Source organism: Planococcus citri, chromosome 4, assembly GCF_950023065.1.
Source record: "Planococcus citri chromosome 4, ihPlaCitr1.1, whole genome shotgun sequence".
Classification (NCBI taxonomy): Eukaryota; Metazoa; Arthropoda; class Insecta; order Hemiptera; family Pseudococcidae; genus Planococcus; species Planococcus citri.
In genome coordinates, this window is record NC_088680.1 from 33862918 (window position 1) to 33883214 (window position 20297).

Here is a 20297-nt window from a genome sequence, read left to right on the forward strand (position 1 = left end):
AAATTCGGGTTTAAAAAATTGCTTACTTACTCTAGAAATGCCTTCTGATTATAGACTGTTCTGCTATGACGATGTTTTTATCTTACTCGACATTTGTAGGTGTACCTAAGTACCTACTTCCTCACAGAAAAATCTTTTGATTGACATTCTCTGATTTGAACGAAATCAAGCTAGATCGAAAGAGCATGCTCTGAAACCCCTGTAATTAGAAATTTCAGGTCCTAAAGCTCATTTTTGGATTTTTGGCAAATTTTGGAAAATGCAAAAAAACTGTTTAAGGACGATTTTCCAACTTTTTTTTTTCAATCAATATTTATTTATTTCTAAAAATATTTCGAAATTACAAAATACCTATCCCCCCCCCCCAATGCGCAATATGTAAATTTTTTCGAGCACAGTGAACAAATGTGAATAATTCATCATTGAATTCAACTCCCACACATCAAAATCTACTAGTTTTGGGGTATTCTGGAGCCTCCAGCGATTTTTCAATCTTCTGCAGAAACTTCAAATTACTCTGGAAAGACCAAAAATGAACTTTAGTTCCTATAACATGGGTCGGTGCTTATTGGGCGCCCTCTCAACTGTTTCAGATGATCATCACGAAATTCCAAGCGTGTCAACTCAAAAGTAAATTTTCCACGAAATGAAAGGGTAAAAGTACCAATTATCGACCTCCTCCTTAATCCGACCCCCCTCCCTCTAATTCGTCTGATAAGTGATAATGCCACATCATTTTTGGAAAGACATTTCTTTTATTCCTTTTTCACAGAAAAAGCAAATGAGACCAAAATCACCGCTGTAAAGCCAAATGGTGAGAAATGACAAGCAAAAAACGAAAATCAGAAAGTCAACATTAAATTTTAAATTTTGTTCAAAATGAGCTTGTGAAAATAGTTTTTGGCGGATACGGCGAGTTTTCAAATTTCTGGTCAAAGTTACTTTTATGAAGTGCCCTAAATTCGACCTCCCATTGTTTTGGTAATTTCAAGACTTCGTTTTTTGCTGCAGACATGCCAAAAGATAAACCAAAATCGTAAGAAATGGGCCGAAGTTTTCGGTAAAATGTTCTGAGGTACTTTTATGTTGATATGTCGAGTAATAAATATCTGTTTTAACATCTTCAGACTTTGATTTTGGTGTTTTTTGCTCATTTTAAAATTTTAACATGGTTTTTGAGGGGGTCGATATTAGGGTCAATTTTTTGTTTTGGTAAGTGGCCAATTTTCATAATTTGTGAAAGGCATTAAGCAATAAATATTTGTTTTAACGCCTTCAGACTTTGATTTCGGTGTTTTTTTACTCATTTTTAACACGTTTTTTTAGGAGGTCGATATTTAGGTCACTTTTAATTTTTGAACTTTTTCGGAAAATGTAAAAAAAAAAGATAGTAAATGAAAATATTGGGTCTTGGGGCTTTGGGATGTTGAAGTAGACATGTCAAGCTATCGTTTAAGCCATCACCGACATTTCCTGCTCAATTTGGCTCCGAGAAATTCAAAAAATAAACTAGGGGGTCGATAATTGGTACCTTTCTCCTTATGATGTTTTTTCGTTAAAATATCATCTGGTGATCTACACAATCACTCGACTCGAAAAAAATCTAAATTTGGCTTTTTTGGAATCTTAAACGAATTTTCGAATTTTCCCAGAAATCCTGAATCACTGTAGAGGGGTCAAATAACGAACTTGAGGACCTACCTATAACTTTGGTAGACGCCTATTGGGCATCTTCTCGATCGTTTTAGGTGGTTGCCGTCAAATTTCAGGGATGCCAATTCAAAAGTGAATTTATTAGTAGATATGACCAATTTGTAAACTTCAGAAAAAAGATTTTAAAAAATAAATTTTCAAAAACGTCACATTACGAACAATTATTTTTTGCCAAAATATCAAAAGTTATTAGTACCGAAGTTCATTTTTGGCCTTTCCAGAGTGATTTGAAGTTTCTGCATGTAGAAAATTTAAAAATCCCCGGGGACTCCAAAATGACCCAGAACTGGCAGATGTCGATCTATGGGTGTTGAATTGAAAAAAATGATTCACATTAGTTGACGTTGCTCAAAAAAATATATTTTTCGTATAAAAGTTCAAAAATTGTCCCTGAATCAGCTTTTTTGATCTCTTTTTTAACTGTCAAAAATTTCCCAAAAATCCAAAAAAGAACTTTAATAATTGAAATTTTGGTTGCGGGGGTTTAAGACATACTCTTTCAATTCAGCTTGGTTTCGTTCAAATCGGAGAGTGCCAGTTCAAACTTCCAAAGGTTCCCTTGTACCCAACTAGACTAGGGAACCTCTTGGGGTGACCGTCTCTGATTTGAACAGAACCACGATTTTTTGGAAAGAGCATGGTTTAAAAACCTATATAATCCTAATGTTAGCTGTCCTAAAAAAAAAAAATCGATTTTTGACAAATTTTTAAAAACTTATAATTAAATATTTTTAGGCAAATTTATGCTTTTAAAAGTAGGTATTTTATTCGGTAAAAATTACAAAAATCTGTCCTGAAACTAATATAAACTTCAATCCGAATTTAAACATTTCCACTCTTCAGTCTCCAGCATGAATTTTAATTTCTCCAGAGGGCATGGAAATTAACTTGGGCGATTAAAAACAAGTTACAGCTTATTCTCGACTTATTTAGTGAGTTTATTTGTATTTGGTTCAATTTCCAGGCCTTCAATTAAGTGCGTTTTTTGACCATAATACTCACGAGTATTTTTATGAGAAAAAATTTTAAAAATCAAAAGTTTTCTGTCCCGAGGGAAATTTTTGAAATTTGCAGGAATGGTTTTATCTCGTTCCAAATGAATACCCGAATTCAAATGTCACAATTTTGAGTCATTCTGAAGCCTTCAGCATGGTTTTCGATTTCTCTGGAAATTTAAAATTACTCCGGAAGACATGGAAGACAACTTGGGCAGCTAAAAATGGAGTTGCATGCATGCTTATTTTTGACTTATTTAACGAGTTTATCTGAATTTCACTCAATTTTCAAGCCGACACCTCCTCAAATGCTTTAAGTATATGACGTCAATTTTGGAAAGAAAAAATTCAAAAAATCAACAATCTATGCGTTCGAAGGAAAATTTATGAAATTTGCACGAATGGCTTTGTTATCTTCTGAAAGCAATCCCCAAATCTGAATTCCGCCATTTTGAGTCATTCTGGAGCCTCCAGCACGATTTTTTATTCCTCTATGAAAATAAAGAAATAACTTAATTTGGGTTGCTAAAAATGGAGTTGTGACTCATTTTGGACTTGTTGAAATGGGTTCTGAGGGAATCAGTATGACAGGGTGTCTAGTCTACCAGGTCGCTAAAGTCCAAAAAAGTCGCGATTTCTTCCAAAAATTACCAAAAAGTTGCAAAAAAACGTCCAGACTTTGGATTTAATAATATTTTCGTATGATTATTCAATGTCTCAATGGTGGTTCTACTGTCAAATGCCAAATTAGGCCAAATTAGCATTTTAAATAATCATAAAAATTCAAAATTTCAAAAGCTTTTGCCCTCGTTTCATTTTCTTTTCTTTTTTTTTGGCCAAAAGTTGAGTCTTGAAGGTAGAAAAATTGACTTCTCACGTAAAAAATGATGTTTTTCACTTCTAATGAATTGTGAATTTTTGTCTTTTGAGTGCGTTTGCTCTCAATTCGTTCGGGCCATTTATGGGTATTTTCAAAAATACCTATTATAATTTTCTGGAAGTTATCATTTGATTGCTGGAGGAGCAGGATTGTTGAGAGGGGGGGAAAGAGGGCAGTTTACTGCGGATTTGCTCAAATTTTTTGCCATGTCCTTAGATACTTTCATGTCACATGGAAAAAGTCCCCCCCAGTGTGAGCTTTATTGAAAACCTAGTTTTTTTCGTTAAGAAATGGGGGGGGGTACTGAAAAAAGGTCGCGAAAAGTCACGATTTTTGAATATCAAATTTTGGTAGACACCCTGTATTATTTAGTCTCAGGACGAATTTTCATTATTTTTATTGAATAATTAATTATTTATTCTTTTTGAGAGCATAAATCGCCGAAATGGTCAATCTTGAATTTTCAAAAATTCGCCAGAATTCAAAAACTATACAAGATAATATGTTCCAGACTTTGGTTTAGGACAAGAGGGAGGTAGAAGGGAGCACAAAGTTCGGAGAACCATACACTGTACAGTTGTGTGAAGCGATTACGCGAAACGGGAGGAATTTTACACGTCATTCGATATACTCGTAGGTACATAGTTGGTACTTATACTCGTATGTAACTATGCGAAGGTATTGTGTATGATGAACGTTATTACGACAATGGAGCATCTCTAATAAAATATATATTTGGCGAATTCTTACGTCGTTTCGGTATGTAATACACACATACACATAATATGTAACGACAATAATGAAACAAATAATAGACTCGCGAAGATGCGAAGGAGAGTGAGTGAGCCGAGAAGAGTGGCAAGAAGCGAGAGGTTGCATGGTGTTGGTACAAGAGCGAAAAAGAGAGACACGAGAATGAGATGGTTCATTTCTGTACAGTAGGTCTTTTCGCAATAGGACAAATGGAATATCGAATAACGGGAATCTCTTTACCAGCTACACAATTAAGAAAACTGTTTTAACATTGACGCTTCTCTTATTCTTGATAATGGCAACGGAGTCACGCTGTACGTCAGCTTGTGCTCTCTGTCTTGCTCTCGATCTTCACGCCTACTATCTTGTCGCATTTGTATTTTGCACGTACTATATTCGGTTGTTTGTAAAGATGAGACAACGCACAAATACTACGAATCGAGTTGTGTTTGTGTACCCGACAGTATGACTTTATAGTTTTCCGAGACCGAGAGTCGAGAGCTATAATTTCTGCAAACTGGGAAAAATTTTAGGTAGCATTGAATTGGGTTTTTGAGCGAATTTTCCTTATTGTTGTGGTGAAGGAAACTGATGAAAGAAATTGCATAAATTGTATGTACCTCTACCTACGTAGGCAGCTCTTTGACCTTGTGGAAGGTGGCAAATTCTTACCTGCTGGAAGTGATTTTTCGATTTTTTGGACAATACTCTTTGAAAATGCTTACTACATATCTACCTCATACCGGATACTCTCTGTCAATTTTCATCACTTTCTCACCCTTTTTGGACTCCGGAGTCTCCAGTGTTACTTTGCTAAAAAAATTTTAATTCCTCCAGAGAAGTCAGAAATTGGCTTAGGCAATCAGCAAATTCCCTCTGGGAATTGAAATCGGTTTTTCACCACTCTTGAAATAGATATAAAAAATTGTAGAATTTCGAAAATCATCTCACCAAACCTCCAATTGCCGAACTACCAAATACCATAAAAATATTGCCTACATCTTTCTCGAATGTTAAGCAAACGGAAATTCTATTCTCTCTGTAGCCTTGACGATTTCCATACATATGGTACCTACGTTTTCACTCGTATTTTCGAATCACTCGAACCATGTGTAATATTATCACTGGTACATGCACTATAAGCTTATGGAGATTATTGACGAAATCTACATACATTATGTGCACCATATTACTCCTATGATGTCATATTTTTTATGATCTCGGCCGCTGATAAAGAAGCCGGGGTGGTTACCTAGTTATTAAAAAGAAGCAATGCCGCCGCCGGTCTCTGATGATGCGCCGCGAACCGCGATTCATTTAAACACATGTACTCGGTAATTGTACGTAGATATGTAGACTGGTCACATGTACCTCTACTCCTTGCCTCTACCTTGTACCAGACTATACGTATTACGAGTACGTATACCTGTACAATTGAAATAGGAAAAGGAATATAGAAGGAGGGGTTTTTACGGTAATGGTGTCCGGCGAATTTAACGCCACACGCCGTAGACGCGAAGGAATTAATTCATCAACGAGAACCAATTAATAAGCGAGTTGTGAAATGTTTTTAGTGATGTCGGTTACGCGCTTTAATCATTAAGTAGGTATGTGTGTTAGAATTGGATATTCGCATGGTTGAATTTGCTTACACTCGTAAAAAAAATATATATACGAGTATTCTCTTGGCTAATTTAATTTTATGTAGTGGTGCCGGTGCCGAGGGATTATGGTATGTTGGATTGGAAGGTATAGGTTAGGAACTCGTTGGATGTACTCGTACGAGGCCGGCAGAGGAATGGGCTTTTAATTAATCGAAATGTTCTTACGAAATGGGTTAAGGTGAGGGTAGGACTAATTGTGATGATTTTATGATTGCAGAGTATAAAGATTTTTGAAGAGAAAAATGCAAAAAATTGGGAATATTTTGTAGGTTTATCAAACATTGAAAGTAAAAAATGATCACAAAAATGAGTAAAATTTATAATTCGAAAAAAATATTAAGTGAAAATGGAAGAAAAAACAGAACCTTCGAGGAAATAGAAATTAAGGATTGTAGGGATAGGAGAGTGAAAAATGTCTCAAAACTTCAAAATTCAAGTTTTTTCATCAAGTGGACATTTTTGAGTTTGGGAGAGGGAGGAGGAGGGCTATTGAGAAAATTGGCAATCTTTTCGATTGAAATTTTTTCTAAAAATCCACTACATCGATTTTCAACAAATTTTTAAAAATTCGTTTTCATTCCTACAAAAAAAATTGAAATTTAGTCAAATTGAAGAAGAAACTGTATTTTATTTCTGTTTCATTCTCACGTTTTTGGGAGGAGGAGAGAGTTCTGTTTTCTACCTCATTGTGATCAATTTTTCATTTTTTAAAATTTGACAAAAATTGAAAAATGACATCTTCTGGGTCGCCAAATTTTATCTGTTGCAGGGGTGAGACCGGCGAGACGAAGCAATGAGTTGAAGGGGACTCCTGTTCAAATTTTCTCAATTTATTTTCCATTCAATTTTTCTCAACTTTTCAAGTATTTTGAAGTTGAAGTAAAATTGAAATTTTTTCATAAATTTACACAAAAACGAAGGCAATGAAGGTATGCTACGATTATAATTTCAAAATGGCTAAAACTGAGATAATCTAACCAGAAGCTGAAATTGTTTTCTAGATACCTACAATATTTTGAAAATTCAAAATTCCTCAGCTCTACGTCAGAATTTTTCTAGATAATTTCCTTCTCAAAAAAAACTTCTTGCGATCTTCCAAGCTATGTTTGCCTCCATCCCCATTGAAAAAATTAAGTGAAATGAAATACCTAAATTAAAATCGGTTGATGAACATTTTTTGAATATTTTCAATTTTTGTGGCAAAATTCTTCCAAGTAACCATCTTTAAAAAAATAATATATTACATATATATTGAGACCTCCGAATGATGGTTCTCCAGTATGGGGCCCAACCAAAGTTGAGAAAATTTTTTGAAAAAAATTAAAAATTGAAGTCTATTCAAATGTGTTATGAATTTTTCATTTTTGGGCAGAATCCTTCCAAATAACCTATGTTATAGGATGGTTCTTGGAAATTGATTAATTTTTTTCGAAGTGGTGGAAATTTGACTACGAAGTCACAATTTGTTGACCACCTTCCGAAATCAATGTCCAAGTATAAAACACATCTGGCTAATTTTTAAATAATTTAATAATTTGATTCAATTTAATTCGAAATTTATTTAGAACTGCGTACCTATTTGAAGAAAAAAATTGTCGGAAATTATAACTCAAAAATACGAGTAATAAGTATTCAAGTCATTGGAGCACGAAGATATCAAGTGCCCACAGTACAAACACTCGTACATCATCTTGGGTTGGTCCAGGTATACCTGATTCATTTGTAAACACAATGATACAGACAACATGTTCAGCTATGTACAACTCGCGAGAAAATTTCCAAGACGTGTCCTAACGGTCCATCGATCGTTGATTTTGATTCACGATCGCGCAAACATATTAGCGACAAAAGAAACGATCTAGGTGAAAATTGGAATTTTTAATCAGACTTGACACGAATAATGACACAGATTCTCATTAGTACAGTACCTACCAAGATGTTTCAGAATGTACTCTTTTTCAAAAATTATATCGTCGAGGGTCGGGAGGGGGTGGAATCTCCTCATCTACCTATGTCGAAAATGTTGATTTCTTTATTGAATTTTTTCTGGTAGGTACACTATTTTTTTTTCTTTGAAATATTTGTATTGGAGTTCAATAGAACTGAAAGTAGTCTGTGACTTTTCAATCAAATAATTTTTTAAAGAAATGGGTTGGAAACATTAAAGCTCCAGTTGAAATTTTGAAGATGGTCAATTTTCCTGGAGAGACCAAACTCATTCTGCACCACAATTTTAACATGCTGAGCCCACTGGAAATGGTTTCAAATCACTTTCTAAGTAGGTGTGTTCAAGTGATTTTGGAAAAATGAGGGTTTAATAATCAAGTTGGTCACTAAACAATCACTAATTGTAAGAATAGGTGCTAAAAGTTAATTTAGAAACTTTTTGTAGCGTTTTTTTTTTTTTTTTTTTTTTTTGAAAACTGGAGTTTCTAAATCGTCGCTGGAGGCTCAAAAACGACTTGAAACCACCAACCCCCCCCCCCACAGGCTCCCAGCCAATTCAACTTGACACGTTTAAATTATGTTGCTGAGTGAATGTTGGCTTCCCACTTAATTTGGTGAAAATTTGAGGTAATTTTATGTTTCAAAAACCTGCTAAAGACTCCAGAATTGCTCAAAAGAATTCAAAAATATTCCCAATCAATTTTTTGAGTCGAAAATAGGGTACATCCTAAATTTCAGATTTCTAGGCCAATTTTGTAAAATTTCTTATTTTTGGTGCAAATTTGATTTTCAAAAATTCCCTAAAAATCGAAAAATGCACTTTAGCACCTGAAATGTTGGCTGGTGATATTTGCATGATCTCTCAATCTAGCTTCATCCCGTTCAAATTTGTTTTGTGCGAGATGGGATGCCTCCCTTATCGAATAAAGTATCGTACTTTTTTCTACATGAAGATTTCATTGTTCATTTCGAAATTAGTACAGACATTCTATCAGTACCTTTCACAAGTTGGCTCTGTATATTTTCCCTTGTACTCTACCTACCTTGCTACAGATCTATAATAGACACTCGACTATCAGATAGATGTCTGGTGGTCTACCTATATATGTATAAGCTCAGCCACAAATTGATGAGTCCGAATTGTCACTCTATTGTTTCGGAAGTAGGTGCATGTAGCTTGATTATTACAAATCCCGCCGACGATTTGGTCAAGATGAGATCTCAAGTCTGAGAGACGACCATTCAAGATATCTAATTAGACGAAGACGTCGAGCGGGGGGAGGGGAAATTACTCTACGTATTAGACGATTTATTAAATTATCGTGTAAAAATTTATCGTCTACTCTCTATGCTTTTCATATTGAATTTTCGAGGTAACGCGGTCGTGGTCGCATCTTTTGGTGGCAAAATGAAACAATATATTTTTTTATTAGGCACCTCTGTCTGTAGATATTATTTTTAATACACGGAGGTAAAAAAAAATTGAACGCATCATGGGAAACGGGTCATAGTATACCGTTCAAACCTCCCTCAGCAGAAAGTCGCATCGAAATGCTCCTCGTACGATGAGCATCTCTTCTCTATATTCGATAGAATACATTTCTAGGTATAGAGGCGTTTTTCAATAAACCAAATCGGGCAACGTACACCGATGAACTTTCCCACAGAATTAATCAATTCGATCAACCCATATAGTCGTATAAATGTATGTATACGATACGATGTGTGTGCGCTATATGGACACTTATTCCTTACACGTATATAACAAAATATCAATAATAAATAAATATCGTCATGTAGGTATATACTGTAGATGTATTTGAGTGTAAATGAAAACTCATCCATAACAATCACTTAACCCATCTCTCGCAGTTTTTCAATCATATATTTTCTTCTCATCGAGCAATGCAATATATACCTACTGTACCTATCGATTCCACTCTTGCATCTTTGAAATGGCATTCAATGGAATGGGCATCGCTCTTTATCTATTGTGTCAAAAAATGTTCATCTTGGAAAAGATTATCTAACGATAGGATCGTATATTATGCTTATCTGTGTGGATTTTAATTGGATCTCGGACTGGATGTTTCAAGTTCAATTATCAAAACCAAAACTGTGTATCGTCGGCGGGTAGTTTTGTAATGTTTTCTCTTTCAAAACCGGACCATAAAATTGGTAAATGTTAAGCATTATTTTTACACATTCGCGAGCATAAGGTCTCGGACAACTTTCCCTCGATTGGCCATCCATATAGGTTAGCCAACCTTTCGAGGTGTATTTACATTTCAACCATGTTGAATGGGAAGACACCTAGGACTAGGTGCTCGAGTACGTGTTGCACAAAATATTCGTAGGTACTTATGTGGTACATATTATAACGAGACAGCAACGTCGTAATTAAGGTTTTACCTCCTATAAGAATAGCTCACAGCTCGCACACAAGACGTGACAACCGACGAGGAAAAAAAATTCAAATTATATTCGCAATTTATACCATAGCTAATGTAATGAAGAACTATGCTATGTTCTCAGCAATATATTATAACAGTTGTAGGTCTACAGGTACACATACTACTATACATATACGATGCATCTGATACACATGCACACGTCGTCGTCGCGATAATTTACGTAGCGAATTTTAATTTCTTTATCGACACTATACTGTTGTTGTTGTTGTTGTTGTTTTTCATTTATTCAATCAGATCGAGACGAATAAAAAGGAAAAAAATCTTACCCAAATTGAGTACATAGATACAACACATGAGTTGAGTAGTCAAGGTAGGCTGGGTTGAGTTGGGTGCGTATTGTGGATGCGATTTTCATCCAAGACGTGCGTAATAGGCGCTGGTAAACATGACAAAAGAATGCATTTGATGAGTTTGATCTACATTTGGGATGGGACGTCGTCATCATCGATGGACTCGGGCGAGCTTAACCTAACCACGTTAAATCATTAACGTGCTAAATTGATCATAGAGATTTGAAAGAGGTTTTTTTAGGTATAGGTACCAGTGTCCTGTGAGTATTTTGAGTACGCGAGTAAAAGTCAAATTGTCGACGAAAAAAAAGATTACCTAGAAGGTGAAAATTACAAGGAAAATGCAGTTTTGTTGCACTAATAACTGACAGGTGCTATAAGAACAACGAATGTGTGTCGGTAGAATTGGAAGGTGTAAGGAAATGATAGGTATAACGATCGGATAGGTCGCGGAATTTCTAAATTAATTTGAAGATAATTGCAGGGATTAATGAAAAATGTTGATGAAGTGTGGTATTTCTTTGCAATGGTGAAAATTTCGTGATAGGAGGTTAAAATCGGTTGGAGGAAAGGTTCAATTCAACACCTACACAAAAGTGTTTTTTGGGTACAGAATCGATATTTGCTTATTTCGCAGTCTTTTCATAGGTGCAGTAAAAAAATTAAAATCCGTGAAAAGCTTAAGAATTTTAAAGAGTAATTTCAATTGATTCTGATAGTCAATATTAGGAACTGATGAAAGTGTACTTATTTCATTTTTGCCCTTTTTTAAAGTCTTTTGAAGTTTTTGCAGAAAAATACTCACTGGAATTTTTAGATTGCCTTGGTACTGGTTCTGGTCGATTCTAGAGGTCAATATTCTGTAGTTTTTCAACCTTGGAATTTTTCTATGAATATGTTTTCAATTCATCTCTGAAAAAAGGTTGGAAAAGGTCGTCCTATTAGATTGACAGTCATGGATTTCTCGAAAAGAAGACTGAAGACTGAACTACATAGTTGAAAGAATGTTTTAAAAATCCTGGTGATGGGTGGAGGCCTGGAGGGGTGGGAGGTTCTTGCTGAAGTTGATTTTTGCCTATTTTTAAGTCATCCAAATTGTTGGAAAAATCCTTTGGAAACACTAGATCATCATGAAATTGATTCCCAGCCCATTCAGAAGATGAAAATGAGTTTACAAACTGATTTTTAAGCTGGAATATGTTTTTTTTAAAAAAAAAAAAAACAGAGAAAAATGTACCAGTAACTGGGGACTGGTTTAGTGGCTCCAAATTAGTCGTGAATTTTGTAAGAAATTCGTTGTTTGCTAAAATGAAAAGGGAAGGGATTGAAGGTATAAGTTCTCCTCAATTTAATTCAAGGATTTGGGACCCCTAAACCTGGTTTTCTAATATTCATTTCTATAAATTATTGCAAGATTGGGAACCCCCAGACTAGTTTCATAGTTCCTCTTCTCCTCTAGCTTTTGAAAACCGACGCGACCTCTCCCTCGATCGTGATTAGAAACCCCTGAACCAAGTCTTCAGCTATTCGGTTCCACATATGATTGTAAATTTTTCAATTGGTCATGATTAGGAACCCCTAAACAGGTTCTTCAGCAAATTCTATTCCATGTTGATCGCCAATTTTTCATTGGCCGTGATTAAGAATCTCTGAACCAGTTCTTCAGCTATTTGCTTCCGCATGATTGTAAAATTTTTCAACTACTCATGATTGGGAACCCCTGAACTGGTTTTCTAGTTTTTAGTTCCCTCAATAATAATTGCATATTTCCTAATGGACTATGATTAGGAACCCCTAAATCGAATTTTCTTTGATTTACTGCAGATTTTATCTGAATGAAAGAGAGGAAAAAGAATTAGTTGCTCACAATCTAGAGTGATAATTTGGGAACCCTTGAACCGGTTTTTTAGATTTTATTCTAGTTAAGAATCCCTGAACCAATTCTTCAGCTATTGGCGTTCCACATAATTGTAAAATTTTTCAACTAGTCATGATTGGAAACCCCTGAACTGGTTTTCTAGTTTTTAGTTTCCTCAATAACAATTGCATATTTCCCAAACTGGACTATATGATTAAGAACCCCTGAACTGAATTTTCTTTGATTTACTGCAGATTTTATCTGTATGAAAGAGAAGAAAAAGGAAAAGGAATTGGTTGCTCACAATCTAGAGTGATAATTTGGGAACCCTTGAACCGGTTTTTCAGGTTTTACTCTGTTTAAGAATCCCTGAACCAATTGAGGCTGCAACCCCTGGTGCAGCGCTAGTGTGTTTGCATTGTTTTAGAATTGAAATAGGGGTATAGTTCCAAAAGTTGCCACCTCAATTAAATGCAAATTCAGGTGCCGCGCTAGTGTCGTTTAGTTGAAATAGGGGTATTAGTTCCAAATGTTGCAACCTCAATTCTTCAGCTATTTGGTTCCACATCCACATTATTGCAATATTTTTCAACTAGTCACGATTGGGAACCCCTGAACTGGTTTTCTAGTTTTTAGTTCCCTCAATAATAGGTAATTTCATGTTTCCCAATGGACTATGATTAGGAACCCCTGAAACGAATTTTCTTTGATTTACTGCAGATGTTATCTGAATGAAAGAGAAGAAAAAGAAAAAAGAATCAGTTGGTCTCAATTTAGAGTGATAATTTGGGAACCCTTGAACCGGTTTTTCAGGTTTTACTTTGGTTACATGATTTTAAATTTCTAAACTGGCTTTTCAGTTTACCTATCATTTCCGCAAAAATTGGTCGTGATTAAGAATCCCTTAACCGGTTTGTAAATTTTTCTGAACCGGTTTTTTAGAGTTTATTTCCATAAATTATGACAAATTTTTCAACTGGTTATAATTTGGTACTCCTAGACTAGAGTGATTTCTTAGTTTATTATGGGAAATATTTAATCGAACGACAAAAAAGGTGGTTTGAACGACAGGCAAGTCTTACGACAATAAGAGGGGTATTAACGACAAATTAGGTGCTAAAAACAGAAGCTTTTAAACGACTAAACAGGTAGTCATCACGACTATTTTTGTTTATGAATCACGACTACTTCTCCCGACAGATATGAGCGTTAGAACGACAAAGTATGATTCTCAGCGACAACTACATCTGTACTTGGGTATAGTGTTTGAACTGCACATAATTGGTTCAATGGAATATGATAAAGTTACAATTCAAAACTGTCTACATTTTGCCACTTCTCCAGATGTGTCTTTAAAGGAGTGGATCTCTGGGTATCAATGGGCTGCTCAAAACAAAAAAGTGATTCAAATTCCAGGCGATTCCAGCGCTGCTTCCTTTTTTCTCACCATCTCCAGCACAGCCAAACACTCAATTACTCCCAAATTGATCAAAACCTTCAAATCTGCAGACAAACATCGGAAAACTTTTGACGAATTCCTCAAACTCACACATAGAATTTGGAAAATCAGCATTGTATCGAACAATTTGAAATTATCAACTTGCTCATGCCCTTATTTCATGAAAAGAACAACATGTAAACATGTACTCGGAATGCAAAGTTGTCAGAAATGGGTTCGGCGACCCCCCCCCCCCCGAGGCGAAATCCATTTCCTTCGACCAAAAACGTAAACGTGGGAGGCCAGCTAAATCCAAAAGGGCACTATTGGTGCAATGAAACTTTTTTTTTCTATCAATTTGCAAATGTGTAGTCTGTATAGTCTCTTTTTAATTGTATAAATTGCCGTTATTTAATCATAAAATTAGTCGTTCCTAGATACTATTGTGTCGTGAATTTCGCTTATCCGGTTGTCGTGTAAAATAATTATTTGTCGTTGAATGCATTTTTTTACCGTGCAATATAAAATTCCTGTCTTTGAAGTAATTTTTTTGTCGTGTTTTTTGTGAGCCGTGGTATTTATTTTTTCTGTCGCTTAAACCCCTTATTTTTGTCGTGCATCCCCCCTTTTTTGTCGTAACGATAAATCATACCCGTTTATTATTTCCTCAAATAGTTGCGAATTTTCCCTTTGTTGGCCACGGTTGGGGACCCCTAAACTGGTTTTCTGGTTTTTCATTTCGGTAGATGATTTCATGTTTCCAAACTGATTATGATTGGGAACCTTTAAACCAAATTTTCTTTGTTTTACGCTTTCCGCTTTCATTTTTACACAAAAAGACACATGATAGCAAATTTATCAACTTGCCAATGTTGAGAACCCCTGAACCGAATTCACTTCCACTATTACTTCAATTTTCATCTAAGTTACATGAAAACATGAACGATTGCAATTGGGAATCCCTGAACCCGTTCTCTGGCTGTTATTTTTTTTTTACAAATGATGGCAAATTTTTCATATGAGCATGATTGAGAACCCCTGAACCTGCTCTATAGTTCATCGATCCTACACATTTGCATCTATTTTTACATGACTTTGATTAGGACTTTTTGAAGCTATTTTTTACTATAGGTACAATTCATTTTGAGACATTTTTCTGGATTAGTTGGAGGATGATAGTAAGGTCATCAAACTACATTATTATTTTGAATATTGCAGTTCTTACATCGAACCGGTTTCCTTGACACTTGAATTTCACCAAATTTTGCCAAAATTCTATCATATTTGTTTCATGGAATTTTCGCTCAATTTCTCCAAATTTTTTAGAAATTTTATATGTACCTATACTCAAGTTTTTTGATTTTTTTTTTTCAATGATCATAATTATCACATTTTGGTGAAAACGGGAGGGCAAGTTGACTAAAATTTCTTGAAAAAGAAAAAAAAACGTAAAATTTTAATAGGTATAGGACAACTCTTGATTACAATCTTAATTTTAAGACACATGCACGCCAGCTCATTTCTGTGCAAATTTTATGCAAATTCCATAGTATTTCCATCAAAGACAAGCTCGATTGTTATCTTATCAGCAACTCGCTGTCACTTTGAAGGAATACGTTTACCTACATAGTTCGTCATCGTGTTGATAAAATATTCGTTGGAATAGTTCTCGCTAATAGAAAGAGAATAAAAATCATTAACCGCAGCAATACCGGGCCTTGGCTGTGTATCGTTTACGCATTGCGTTCTTTCGTGTATAAATATAGTACAGTTAACAAGTTAGCCTAATTTTTACAATCAGCACTAACACCACCGCGAACTACTGTGCTGTGGAGACGAGCACGACGAGAGACTCGTCGCACACGCGAGCAACGAAGACAGAATGAATCAATTACGTTAAATTTAACGCAATTACGCGTCGACATTTCCTCGCGACGACGAAGATGACGACGTTTGCGAATTCTCTCGCGTGATGATAATTTATCGACGAGTAGAGACGACGAATATTGGTCAGGAAGAGCGCGAGGTACCTACTTATAAAATTCAAGAAACACGAAACCAGTTGAACTTTGAGACTCTGATAATAAGGTGTTAAGGAACCCGATAGATAGCGATGATAAGAAAAGCACCGGAAGAAGAGTCGTATAGAAAAAGGATTAAAATCGAGAAAAACTTATACACATCGACGACCTTTCAAAATCATCTGGATGTGTGTCAGGGAGACTCGCTGACCTAATAGTGGCCTGTGGCAATGATTTGACCGCATGGAAGAGGAAAAAATAAAGGAAGATACCGAAGATATTATAAGGAAAAAAACACGAGAATAAAAAATTACCTGTGTAACGCGCGCATATAAGCGAATGGTGAATAAAGAGCGGCGTTAGTTAAGATACCTATAGTAGCTAAATAGGTGATAGTATAAATGAGAATTACTGAATTGGACCAGCTTATTGATTGACCCGTTTCATAATTAAATAATTACGAAGCGCGAAACAAAATCGCTGTAACGAATGCGAAAATAAATACTATAGATAAATCGCCGGATTCGTTTACCTATCATCCTATGTAAACCGAAGTACGAGTACCACGATCCACGAATACAAAGATCAGTCTGGTTTAGAATTTTGGTGGGACGAAGACGCGCGATGGCGATGGTGTGGCAAAGTGTCCTTATTTTTTTTATCACAAGATAGGTACGCGAGCTATTGAAATTTATTCTTGTCGAGCCAGATACCTAAATGGTATTTTTCACACGACAGAAAAAAAAATTTGCAGGTTTTTACTCTCGTATCCTATATTGCGAATGTATATGTAGGTCCGTGTATCGTAATCACGATCGTATATGATACAACTCAGCAGTTTTTTTCTGCAGTGGTGGCGTTCGTGTGCGGAAAATTCGCGTATTAGATGAATATGCATAATGTATTTTTATGTATCTCCCGCATATACGAGTAATAATATGTGCTATCACAGGGGTCCTCGATACCATGGGAAGTGGGTTTACCGAATGGGATCTCTTGTAGTGGAATCGAGTATAGTAATCGATATAGTTCGATGAACGATGAATTATTTAAATTTTGAATAAGTAGGTGAGAGAGCTTTCTGAATGATTATCTTCTAGGTTGATCAGCTGTTCTGTCACTCTAAACATCCCTAGGATTTCACAAAAATATGCCTAATGCTTCCAAATTAATCGATTGAAATTGACTATCAGAGCTAAGATATAACAAAAAAAAAAAAAAAAAAAAAAATGCAGAAAAAAATATAATCAAGTTTTCAAGTGCTCAAAAATTTTGATTTTTTTGTTTTTTTTACGAATTTTTAAAAATTAACTCCTTCCTTCTTTTGGGGTGAAAAAAAAACGTTCTAGGAAAAAAATTTACGTGTAATTTCAGCGATAATTTCGATTTTTGTCAGAATCAAAGATAGGTATAATATGTGAGGGCGCATACGGAAAGGGACCTACCGACCAAAAAAAAAAAAAAAAAAAAAGTTCTCTGAAATTGTTGTAGGAACCCTTTACAGAGTTCCTACAACAATTTCAGAGAACTTTTAGGGTTCCTACAACAATTTCAGAGAACTTTTTTGTTTTTTTTTTTTTTGGTCGGTAGGTCCCTTTCCGTATGCGCCCTCACATATACCTGGTATACGATTTGGAGTTTTTGGACAATTTCAATTGCTCTTCACTTTCCCTGCAACTTTGAAAGAACGAGGAGTATGCAAAAGTTAATTTTTGTACCAAAAAAAACCTTGAACTAATTTTATTCCTCTTTTCTGAAAACTATTGACTATTAGTGTTTTAATCTAAGTTTTTTTTTTTGTTTGTTTTGTCAAACTTGAATCTTAAATAAAAATTTTCCTACATAAATTCCAGAACACTTGAAAACTTGATTTAGCAGCTGATTTAGAGAGTAAAAATTGACTTCCACCTAGACTAGTTTTTTTTTTTTTTTTTTTGTTTTTTTAGCTCGTCTTCATCATTTTAATCTACAAGTATGTTATTAAAATATCGAAATTTTCGACTTATTTGAACATTTTTTCCCTTAAATAATAAGACTAAAATTTGCAAATGATCATTAAATCATAAAATGTATTTCTGCTCCTGAAAATTCAGTTTGAGAGGTTTCCTCTTTTCCTTCTATCGAAATTTTAATTAATTTTTTCAACTGCAGTATTGAATTAAATCTCATTCATTGTTCAAAAAAATGATCCTATCACTCTCAATGTACCTATTCTAATCAAAGTCAAGATGTCTGGATCCTAATTTATTCAAAGTTCAATATTTTTTTGGACTTGTCTCTTAATCTGACAAAGGTATACATAACATACAACATTTTTTGCATCCCTGTAGTAAGAGAAAAGCAGATTTTTTGAGCTTCTTCGATTTCTAAAACAAACGAATAATTTGAAATATTTGGTAAAGTTTAAAATTTTTTACTACATTCAAATTCAAACATCTGGAATCTAACTTGGTTTTTCATAAAATGCTCCCAAAATGTTTTGCTTGGATCAAAGGAGAAAAAATTCAATCAATCAATCAAAAATTTGAATTTTTTTGTACTTTTTTTCACTATACAAGTACATACATAAAAAAGTAAAGTTTTTTGGTATCATTTTAATTCAATACTTGATAAATAAATATTTTTTTGCTAAATTCCAACCTCACCAAGACCCTTTTAGCCTTTTATGAATTATTTTCAAGAGCTCAAATTTCTTATGGAACGTCTTAATTTTGAAGAGAAGATAAATTCAGAAGGTTTTGAAGCGAAGAATGTTGGAACTAAATTTATACAAATATTTTAATTTTTTTCGAAATTTTGAGTTTTGATTTTCAGATATGCAGTAAACATCAATGAAAAGTTGTCTTTAGCTTTTTCCAAACTTTATGGAATTTTTTCTTGAAAAATGTTTAAAATCTACCTCTTTTCACCTTTCCTATCCCATTCTGTAATGTTAAAAAGATTTACAGATTTTTTTTCAATTTTCTGGCATTTTTGAAAAAATATGAAAGAAAAATTATTTACTCAGGAAAAAGTTCAACTTATACCATTGGATGAGATTTTTTACTCTAGGTCATTCAGGATTACCACCAGATATAAAAGTATCAAAAAAGTATATTTTTCACCAAAAAAAAATCTTGTCTATTTTTATTCTTTAAATGTGTGTTTTTGAAAGTCGAAAGACTGATTTTTTGACAAAATTTAATACTTTGGTGATTCCATGAAATGCATTTTTGATTTTTAAAATTTTCTAATAATTTTTATTCTTTTCTTTTGAATGTAACTTTCAAAGTTCGAGTTTGCATACTTATTCGATTTTTTTCTGTCAAAAAAATTATTTTGATGATGTAGTTTTACAACCGGAAATGTTCCAGAAATTTTACGTCCTCGCTTCTCTCAGCCTGAAATTTTTTTTCTTCCCATGTTAAATCCATTTTTTTTCTAAAGAGAAGTTCAAATTCTTTTGAACCCTATTTGGCTTTATCATTCTTTTCTGATGAAGGTTAAATTTTGGAAGATCACATTTTTAACGTAAATTCGGAAATTTTTAGAATGTTTAGAAAATAAGCTTTTCTTATTGGAATTTTTTCATGAGTTTGTTTCTCGTATTTCTTGAAAAGATAGAGCTATACCATCTATGAATCCATATTATTAAGAAAAAAATATTTAAAAATTCAAAAAGTGTTATTTTGTCAAAATTTTGAAAAAAATGCTAACAAATTTTCAAGGATAAATTTTACACTATAATAGGTATGCGGTACCTTATTGCGAGTGAACTGAACTCAGAGTTCTCCATTTCATTCCATTTGATACAAAAATCTATCACTTTCGACCTTGAAGTTCATACCATGATTCACACCTAGCACACACGTGTAATGACACACCGCAGTAGATGGTGCAGTCAGTAGAGGTGTTTTTCATCTTCACACATATTGTATGCATTGTATGTATGCACGAAATACGACACCTACGACTGCCTTCTACTCTCAATCTAGGCAATTTTATCAACGCCAAATAACTGTACGCAGATGCGTAGCAAGAATGTTCACTACTGTCGGTTCATTGGCAATGAACGTCGAACTAGCAGTGCTGTTGAAGAGGACCGGAGACGTGGTAGAAGAGAAGGCAAAAAAACGACTATGAAAAATTACCAATGATAAACGGCGCTTATTGTGTTGGTGTTCGGTATACAATCGAATCGAATGATTTATCGAAAATTTACTCGGCGATATATTTTCTCCATCTTTCTTTCTTTTTTGTTTTTTTAGAGTGGATTTAAATCGAA

At 34.4% G+C, this 20297-nt stretch overlaps 1 protein-coding gene across 1 annotated transcript in view; it reads left to right on the forward strand.

The window, feature by feature from the left end:
• Positions 1-20297, forward strand: part of LOC135843757 (uncharacterized) — a 104762-nt gene that overhangs the window by 66007 nt on the left and 18458 nt on the right. The gene's annotated exons all lie outside the window — the stretch shown is intronic.